This window comes from Cetorhinus maximus, chromosome 2, assembly GCF_964194155.1.
Source record: "Cetorhinus maximus chromosome 2, sCetMax3.hap1.1, whole genome shotgun sequence".
Classification (NCBI taxonomy): domain Eukaryota; kingdom Metazoa; phylum Chordata; class Chondrichthyes; order Lamniformes; family Cetorhinidae; genus Cetorhinus; species Cetorhinus maximus.
Genome location: NC_135880.1, coordinates 177498132 through 177508651, shown reverse-complemented (window position 1 = coordinate 177508651; position 10520 = coordinate 177498132).

The following is a 10520-nucleotide window of genomic DNA, read 5'->3' as shown; positions in this document are numbered from 1 at the left end:
TCGAGTCCAAATGACTCTTCATCAGAGTTAAGGAAAAATAGGAAAGAGGTGAAATATAAGCTGGTTTAAGGGGGGTGGGGGGTGGGACAGGTAGAGCTGGATAGAGGGCCAGTGATAGGTGGAGATAACCAAAAGATGTCATAGACAAAAGGACAAAGAGGTGTTGAAGGTGGTGATATTATCTAAGGAATGTGCTAATTAAGGGCAGAAAGCAGGACCAGCAAGGTACAGATAGCCCTAGTGGGGGTGGGGGTGAAGGAATCGAAATAGGCTAAAAGGTAGAGATAAAACAATGGATGGAAATACATTTAAAAATAATGGAAATAGGTGGGAAAAGAAAAATCTATATAAATTATTGGAAAAAAAGGGGATCAGAAAGGGGGTGGGGATGGAGGAGAGAGTTCATGATCTGAAATTGTTAAACTCAATATTCAGTCCGGAAGGCTGTAAAGTGCCTAGTCGGAAGATGAGGTGCTGTTCCTCCTGTTTGCGTTGAGCTTCACTGGAACATTGCAGCAAGCCAAGGATGGACATGTGAGCATGAGAGCAGGGTGGAGTGTTGAAATGGCAAGCGACAGGGAGGTCTGGGTAATGCTTGTGGACAGACCAAAGGTGTTCCGCAAAGCGGTCACCCAGTCTGCGTTTGGTCTCTCCAATGTAGAGGAAACTGCATTGGGAGCAACGAATGCAATAGACTAAATTGAGGGAAGTGCAAGTGAAATGCTGCTTCACTTGAAAGGAGTGTTTGGGCCCTTGGACGGTGAGGAGAGGGGAAGTAAAGGGGCTGGTGTTGCACCTTCTGCGGTTGCATGGGAGGGTGCCGTGGGAGGGGGTTGAGGTGTAGGGGGTGATGGAGGAGTGGACCAGGGTGTCCTGGAGGGAACGATCCCTGCGGAATGCCGCCGGGGGGGGGTAAAGGGAAGATGTGTTTGGTGGTGGCATCATGCTGGAGTTGGCGGAAATGGCGGAGGATGATCCTTTGAATGCAGAGGCTGGTGTGATAAGTGAGGACAAGGGGGACCCTATCATGGTTCTGGGAGGGAGAGGAAGGTGTGAGGGCGGATGCGCGGGAGATGGGCCGGACACGGTTGAGGGCCCTGTCAACCACCGTGGGTGGAAAACCTCGGTTAAGGAAAAAGGAAGACATGTCAGAGAAACTGTTTTTGAAAGTGGCATCATCAGAACAGATGCGACGGCAGAGGAACCAGTGCAATATCCAGGCTTGGGCTGACAAGTGGCAAGTAACATTCGTGCCACACAAGTGTCAGGCAATGACCATCTCCAACAAGAGAGAATCCAACCAACGCCCCTTGATGTTCAATGGCATTACCATCACTGAATCCCCCACTATCAACATCCTGGGGGTTACCATTGACCAGATACTGAACTAGACTAGCCATATAAATAAATGCATTACCATAAAGGTTGGCGGAAGCAGATGCTGCCAGACCTGCGGAGTATTTCCAGTATGCATTTCCTATACCACATGGACTGCAGCAGATCAAGAAGGCAGCTCACCACCACCTTCTCAAGGGCAATTAGGGATGGGCAATAAATGCTGGTCTAGCCAGTGGTGCTTACATCCCAAGAACGAATAATTAAGAAAATGAAACAATGCTGCTGTCCCCTCCCTTGCAGGTGACATAAAACTCCCTTTGGGAAGTTCAGTTGCTCACCATGTGCTCTTTGCACCAGTATAATTATTTACAGGGAGAATAGAAGAAATAGGAGCAGGAGTTAACCATATGACCTCATGAATCTGCTCTTGATTGATCTTCTGCCTTAACTCCACTTTCCTGCCCACTGACAGCATGCCCCCCAACCACGTCCCTTCATTCTCCGAAACAACGAAAATCTATTCACCTCAGCCTTAAAGATACCCAACAACAGAGCATTCGCAACCCTCTGGCGTAGAGACGTACAAAGATTCACAGCCCTTTGAATGAAGAAGTTTCTCCTTGTCTTGGTCCTATGTGGTCGACCCTGTATCATGACAGGTGTGTCTCTGAGGGAGTCGCCTGGAAAAATTATAGATTGTAAAGCCAGGAACAAAAATGTTCTACCTCCCCCCTCCTACCTGTGCAGAATTACAATGTGTTCGGCCTGGCACCGTCTTGCCTTCAAGAATTTTATTTGTTTTCTCTTTTCTGTTGTATTTGCACGCATTATTAGTAATGCTGCAGTACAGGTTGTCTAACTGGCCGTCGACAGGTTCAGGCGGTGGGCAGCTGAGGGGGTTGCCCGACTGTTTGTGGCTGAGTGGCCCTGGAGAAGGAGCGCACATTGTCCGCCGGTACGTGATCGGTGGGCACTGCGGGGGCTGGGGGTACAGCATCACCCCCCCGGAAATGACATCTTGATTTAATTTGGTCAGTTTCCTCTCAAGTTTTTGTTTTAGTTAACAATGTTCCACCAGGGGCTGTCACCCGCACACACCCCGCCCCCCCACCCCACTTTGTTTTTTTTTAGTTTAATTTGTGGATTTGTTTCTCAAAAGAGCCTATAATTTGTCTAATCCTGACACCTCCCTCAGGAGCTGCAGCCCCGCAATTTCAGCCGCCTCATGGGAAATTCCCTCTGTGCCTTTCCGCTCGGCGCGGAGGGGTTTCCCGTAGGGCCTGCTGCTGCTGCTGCTGCTGCTGCACACCCTCCATTTCCTCGCCTCCCTCCACCATCAGGACATGCTGGGGCGTGATACTCTACCGTCCGTCGGTGAGGGAGGTCCCCAGCGGAGGGCTCGCTACATGGGAGACCCCCCCTTTCTCCATCGGGATCCTGGTGTGGAGGGTGTTACGTGCAGCAGTGCCGTGCAATCGTAGGTTAAGCTGGCTTGCGGACTCCCGGGCCGGGTGGGTTTTCTGCGGCCAAGGGGAGTCCGTGTTCCACGTGTATGCAGACTGACCGACGCCACAGTCCCGCTTTCATTTTTTTTTGAAGGGGCTGCTCCTCAATTTTTGGTTGCGCTTCAGCCCCACGTTACTGATCTTTGGTCACCCGGTAGTGGGGGGGGTGGGGGGTGGTAGGGAGGGTGGAGGACCACCTGACCACCTTGTATGCCTGCTCCTGGGCCTGGCCAAGGTGACCATCAACACGTCCAGGCAGTGGGTGGTCGAGGTGGGGGGTCGTCCAACTCCACTGTCTGCCCCTCTGCCTCAGCTATACTCACGGCTGAGTGGCCCTGGAGAAGCTGTATCCACCGGTACACTAGAGTCTTTCGCGATCAGTGGGCACCGTGGGGGCATCGTTACCCTCCCAGAAATGCCATTTTGCTTTGAATCACAAAGGCTATTGATAGAGTGAATTAGGAGAAACTGTTGTTTACTGTCAAGAGCGTTGGTCACCAGAGGACACAAATTCAAGATGATTGCCAAAACCCTACATCTCCCCCTCTCCAAACCCGACATACTGATCTGGGGTCGCTGGATGCTGACACTGGGCTTGAGTTCTATTGCTCTGCGCCAACATCTCTCACTTCAAGCAATTCAAAACTCTGAAAAAAGAAGAAACTAAACCATGTGCTCTGAACCTAACTTCACAGGGAAGTTGTGAAAGAGATAAGACACTGTCTTCTGTTTGCTGCAAAAGAAAATGTATAGTGGCCACTAGATGGCGGTGCAAGTCTGTCCCTTCAGCAGTCACTAAAAGTGACCACAAGTTTGCGTAGAATTACATTGAATTTTATAGCACAGACACAAGCTATTCAGCTCTACTGGTCTTTGCTGGTGTTTATGCTTCACATATGCCTCCTCTCACCCTACATTTGTAATCCTACCAACATATCCATCACATTCCTACCTCTCTTTAGCTCTGAAGAAGAGTCACACTGACTCAAAACGTTAACTGTTTCTCTCACCGCAGAAGATGTCAGACCTGCTGAGTTTTTCCAGCATTTTCTGTTTTTATTTCAGATTTCAGCATCCGCTGTGTTTTGCTTTTATCCTTCTACTTAGAATCATAGAGTTATACGGCACAGAAACAGACCCTTCAGCCCATCATGTCTATGCCGGCCATCAAGCACCTATCTATTCTCTTCCCTTCCTTGACCTCTTTGTCTCAATTTCTGATGATAGACTGTCCACCAATATCCATTACAAGCCTACCGACTCCCACAGCTACTTCGACGACAGCTCCTCACACCCCGCTTCCTGTAAGGACTCCATCCCATTCTCTCAGTTCCTTCGCCTCCGTCGCATCTGTTCTGATGACGCTACCTTCAAAAACAGCTTCTCTGACATGTCCTCCTTCTTCCTTAACCGAGGTTTTCCACCCATGGTCGTTGACAGGGCCCTCAACCGTGTCTGGCCCATCTCCCGTGCATCCGCCCTCACGCCTTCTCCTCCCTCCCAGAAACATGATAGGGTCCCCCTTGTCCTCACGTATCACCCCACCAGCCTCCGCATTCAAAGGATCATCCTCCGCCATTTCCGCCAACTCCAGCATGATGCCACCACCAAACACATCTTCCCTTCACCCACCCTGGCGGCATTCCGTAGGGATCGTTGCCTCCGGGACACCCTGGTCCACTCCTCCATCACCCCCTACTCCTCAACCCCCACCTATGGCACCTCCCCATGCCCACGCAGAAGATGCAACACCTGCCCCTTCACTTCCTCTCTCACCGTCCAAGGGCCCAAACACTCCTTTCAAGTGAAGCAGCATTTCACTTGCATTTCCCCTAACTTAGTCTACTGCATTTGTTGCTCCCAATGCGGTCTCCTCTACTTTGGAGAGACCAAACGCAAACTGGGCGACCGCTTTGCAGAACCTGCGGTCTGTCCGCAAGAAAGACCCAAACCTCCCTGTCGCTTGCCATTTTAACACTCCACCCTGCTCTCTTGCCCACATGTCTGTCCTTGGCTTGCTGCATTGTTCCAGTGAAGCCCAACGCAAACTGGAGGAACAGCACCTCATCTTCCGACTAGGCACTTTACAGCCTTCCGGGCTGAATATTGAATTCAACAACTTTAGATCTTAAACTCCCCCTCCCCCCATCCCCACCCCGTTTCTTCCCCCTCCCCTTTGTTTTTTTTTCAATAATGTATATAGATTCTTCTTTTCCCACCTATTTCCATTATTTTTAAATCTACAACTAATACCTTGTCAGTCTTTCCACCCCACCCCCACTAGAGCTGTACCTTGAGTGTCCTGCCATCCATTCTTAATTAGCACTTTTCTTAGATAATATCACCACCTTCAACACCTCTTTGATCCTTTTGTCTGTGACATCTTTTGATTATCTGCTCCTATCACTGCTTGCTTGTCCCCACAACCACCCCACCCTCAACTTCTCTCCCCCCGCCCCCCACCTTAAACCAGCTTATATTTCACCCCTCTCCTAACTATACTTCAGTTCTGTTGAAGGGTCATGTTGGACTCGAAACGTCAACTCTTTTCTTCTCCACCGATGCTGCCAGACCTGCTGAGTTTTTCCAGGTAATTCTGTTTTTGTTATCTATTCTAATCCCATTTTCCAGCCCTTGGCCCATAGCCCTGCATGCTATGGCATTTCAAGTGCTCATCTAAATACTTCTTAAATGTTGTGAGGGTTCCTGTCTCTACCACCCCCTCAGGCATTCAGATTCCAAACTCAGATTCCCCTCAGATTCCAAACACCCTCTGGGTGAAAACATTTTTCCTCAAATCCCCTATAAACCTCCTGCCCCTTACCTTAAATCTATGCCCCCTGGTTATTGAAACCTCCGCTAAGGGGAAAAGTTTCTTCCTATCCACCCTATCCTTTCCCCTCATAATTTTGTATACCTCTATCACTTTCTCCTTCAGTCACTAATGTAGTTTCTCTGTGAATATAGGAATTATCCGAAAGATAAGAAGGATTAAAAATAACAACGTTTGTGTGACCTAATTACTAAACATGGGCCTGAATTCCACAGCTGTCGGGGGCGCACATTCGGTGGGCACAGGGGCAGATGTGGAATCTGCTCCCGGGTGACTTTGCGTTAGGGAGGAGATTTCGCGCTGGCTAGCCAATTAATGCCCGTCCGACGTGGAATGCATCCTTTGAGAGGGCTGCAGGTTCCGGGCAGTGGGGTGTGTGGGAGCTTGCTGGGCTCTGGGTCCAATGAGTGGTTGATTAAAAAAGCCAGCAGCTCCCTGAAGGCCGCCAGGAATTGTGGAAGAGCCTCAGGGAGCTGCCCAGAAGAAATTTAATCAGTTCTACCCGTTCAGGTGTAATGGCCTCGATACCCAGTGGGCATGGCAGGCAAGTCCGGTGGGCACTCTGCCTCCTGCCCCGTTTCTCAGATGAGTGTCTGGGCACCCCCGGTGCAGGATGTAAGTGCCAGGCGGTACATTTTGATGCCACGGGATGGCAAGAGGAGGCCTCCCGAACCTCAGCAAGAAGGTCTGGGCAGAGGTGGCAGCCCAGGTGATCAGGCGTGATGTGGTGCGCTGCATGTGGGTCCAGTGCCGCAAACGGTTTGATGATCTTCTGCGCTTGGTAAGAGTGAGTACCAAGTAGGCACGGGACTGTGCGGAGATGTGCTGACGGGTGGCCACTCCTCATGGTACTCAGGGGTGTAAGAGTGTGTGCGCCAACTGGCACTGAAGGCTGCGCCGGCCAAGTCTGGGAGGTCTGCCCGCTTGGCCTGAGTGCCTCGAAGGTTGAGGTGTGCCGCTCTGACGCTACTCTGACGTGCCCCGCAACCTGGTTCTTGGGTGTGGGGGTGGGGGGTGGTGGTGGGCCAGGCTGTAAAGGTGCTGTGGGGAGAGGGAGCACTAATGAATTTTCTTCTGCCCTTTCAGGAGAAGAGAAGCCCTAACTCCATCGAGCAGGCAAGAATTGGCGGTGGGGTGCCCAACATACTCATCCTCACAGGGCATGAGATGGATACCCTGGAGCAGGAGTGCCACACAGAGCTCAGTCCACCGGTCCTGGAGAGGCAGGGGCCTCAGACGAAGAGAAGAGTGCAGTGGACAGATGTGAGAGTGGCGGAGAATGAAAGCAATGTAGGGTTGTCTCATCCGAAATGAAAAGTTCAAAGCAAGAGTGCCCATTGGTCCTCCAATCACGATTGGCGCCATGATGTAGTTTTCCATTGTCTCACCAGCCCTCCCAGCACGCACATTGACTATGTGATGATGTGATACGATTGACATGTTGTCTTCCTCCCTCAGATGCACCATCCTCCAGAGGCTTCCAGGACACCAAGGACCCTCTCTTGACCCCTAGGGGGAACGGCAGACAGATGCACCCATGTCACACCCTCTCTCGGAACCAGGCACCAGCGCAGATACAAGCGTGTCGGTGGGCATTAGTTTGTTGGCTCCGATGGTAGTGCACAGTGGGGAGGGCACAGGACACTCACATGAGGAGTTTGCGGAGGCAGCGAGTGCCCAGGGTGCCAGCTGTCGGAGGACTGCCGGAGACCTGGACGATGCTGAGTCCGAGGCAGATGGTGAGCCTCTGGAGTCGTCTCTTAGGCGGCAGATGCCGGATGTCCAGCGGGATGTGTGGGAGGACCTGGCGGAGATCCCTGAGGGTCTGTGTGCCTTGGTTTCTGTTATGGAGGAGTCCATGTGGAGCCTGAGCACCGCGCTCACCGAGCACACTGCCTCCTCCATTGAGAGAGTGGTGACTCTCATGGAGGGGCAGCTCCAGGAGCTCAATCAGGTGTTCCTGGGGTTGCGCTCGAACCTGCAAGCTCACACTTTGGCAGTGAGGTCACCGCCAGTGTCAGAGTTGGATGAGGCACCTAGTCTCTCTGCTAAATGCCCGTCCATCATTGGCAAGCAGGGAGGTCCAAACTGACCTGACATTGGCAGAGGAGCTTCCTGTCGTCTCTGCAGGCTCATCTCAGTGCACTCTGGATGATGGCGGCAGCTCCTATGCCCCTCTGCCAGTGACCATGCCATCTGATGAGGCCCTAACTACTGAGGAGCACCCAGCCATGGTGCTGGATGCACTCTCCCAGGCGGAGCCCGTTCAGGCCCCACTGGTCAGAGGATGACCACCAAGATCATCAGGGCTGACACGACAGCAGAGTCAGCAGGTTCCTCACCAGATCCATCCGTAGAGCCATCCTTTGCGGCCTGTGGAGCTGCCTCACTATCCTCACCCTCCAGTGCCTCCCCCCTTGCCAGTGCCAGATTGTGCAGAGCGCAGTATGCAACCACTATAAGCGGCACGCGCTCTGGAGGAGCTCTGAAGGGCACCCACTGATTGGTCCAGACATCTGAACCTCATCTTCAGCGGCCCAATGGTCCTCTCGATAACAGTCTTTGTGGAGACAGGACTCCTCTTGTACCTCTACTCCACTCCTGTTCTTGGGTGTCGGAGCAGCATCATGAGCCACCTTTTCAAGGGATGGCCTTTGACACCCAGAAGCCAACCATCCAGCCGAGCAGGAGTGACAAACAGCCTCGGCACCTGGGAGTGTCACAGGACGTATGCATGATGGGATCTGCCAGGGTGCCCTGCACAGGCTTGTAGAACCTGTGCGTTGTGATCGCAGACTATCTGCACTTTCATGTCGGAGTGGAAACCTTTCTGTTCATAAAAGAATCCCGGCTCTCCCGCTGGCACCTTGATGGCCCCATGCGGGCAATCTATGGGACGCTGGGTATGGGAGAAGCCAGCAGTCACCGCGAAGCCTCTGGCTCGCTCAGCCTGGCCGGCTTCATCCATCCGAAAATGAATGAACGTCATGACCCATCTGAAGAGGGCATCAGTGACCAGCTCAACACAACTGTGGGCAGCAAATTGGGATACTCCACATGGACTCCCCACCAACCCCTGGAAAGAACTGGAGGCGTAGAAGTTGAGGGCCACTGTGATCTTCAGGGCCACTGGCATAGGTGCCCACCCACAGAGTTGGCCCATCTCTGGCCCAGTCACCTGGCATATGGAGGTGACAGTCTCCCTAAAGAGGCGGAGCCTCCTTTGGCACCGGACCACAGACATGCTGAGGTAGCTGGATCACTGCCTGTACACTCTGGCTGCAGGGTAGTGGTGTCTTCTGCAGACCCTCCTGCCTTGCATTCCCTGCTGCCCTTGCACCCCCTGTGCCTGCGTCTCTCCTCCAACAGGTCGCCTCACCCGTCAATGGCAGGCCACGTTTCCCACTGCCACCCGTCGGGAACCTAATTTCAATACTTTAGCACCCCATTATCAGCTCTGCGTGCCGGAATCAGCCACCCCCAACACCCCCCCCCGCGTCAAAGTTACCGCCCACGTCGGTGTGACTTCAGGATGGCCTTTAAAAGGCGAGCGTCTGGCAAGCCGAATGTCGAGGGGAACTCAGAGGTGTTGCCACCTCGTGCAGCGCTCATGAGCATCGCCCACAAGACATCAGGGAAGAGGCGCCTCACATTCGGGGTGGGTGGGGGGGGGTGCTGCGCACAGACAAGTCGCTTTCTCCCGGCTGGCTTTCAGTGCGGTGCCAGGGTAAGGGCTCCAGTGTGGGTGAGGTTGGGGTGGGGGGTGCGGGGGTAAGGCAAGGCAGACTGAAGGAAGTACACAAGCACATGCCAGGGAAGGGGGTGAGAGAAGCAGCCGCGCACTGGGTAAATCTTGTCAAAGTGATCATTCTTCCACAGCTGAGACCGTTCAGCTGCAGCTCTGTTGACACGCTTGGAGTCGGGCCTCTGAAGCTTTCCTGCCCACTCAAGCAACTCAAAAGCGTGAATGTGCCACCAAATGATCCAGAACTTTTCACCCCTCGGGCACAGACTGCAAATTAATGTGCGTTTTAGGGGGCAGCAGAACAATTGGCCGAATGGCCAAGTTGTACAATCCCCTTGTGAAAGGTGACCATGGGGCAGTCACTGGTGGAGGTGCTCACAGCCCCTTGCGATGTCTTCTTTCAGGTTTGGGCCAGTATCCCTCATGGTTCAAGCTAACAGTGCAGACTTGCAGTGCGGGTTAGGAGAATGCCTGTGCCTGAGCTGAGAGCACAGCATGCAGTCCGGTGGGCAAAGCTGCTGCCAATCGGTCGTGGAGTGGGGCGGAGGTGGGTGGGGTTTCAGGCAGCCATGAAGCGCACTACACACTGGCCATCTAAGTAGTGGTCAGCACTCTCCTGCACGCATGAAGGGGCCTTCAGACTTAACCAAGAGAGGGTCTTAGGACTCATACGCTAACCCACATGTCTCTCTCTTTGATCCTGCAAGAGAAGAACATCAGGATCATGGAGCCTGGTGGTTTACGGTTTGCCTCATGGCTTACAGGGGGCAGTGAAGAAGAAGGAGAGCAGCAGAGGCACCTGGCTCGGCAAAGGGAGGAGCACCTCCCTCAAGAGGAAGGGGTGGCAGGGCCTGCTGCACATATAGCTGAAGATCCACAGAGAACCGTCACTCACAGGCATTTCGCTAGATCCAGGGTCTATAGATGGCGCCTGTCATTCCTGCAGATGACTGAGAACCAGTGTCGCCGAAGACTGTGCATGTCTAGGAAACTGGTCGGTCACACATGCCACCTGCTGCAGGATTTGATGCCATGGGGACATGGAGGGCATCCACTGCCAGTGGCTGTGAAAGTGGCCGCGGTGCTCAATTTTTACGCC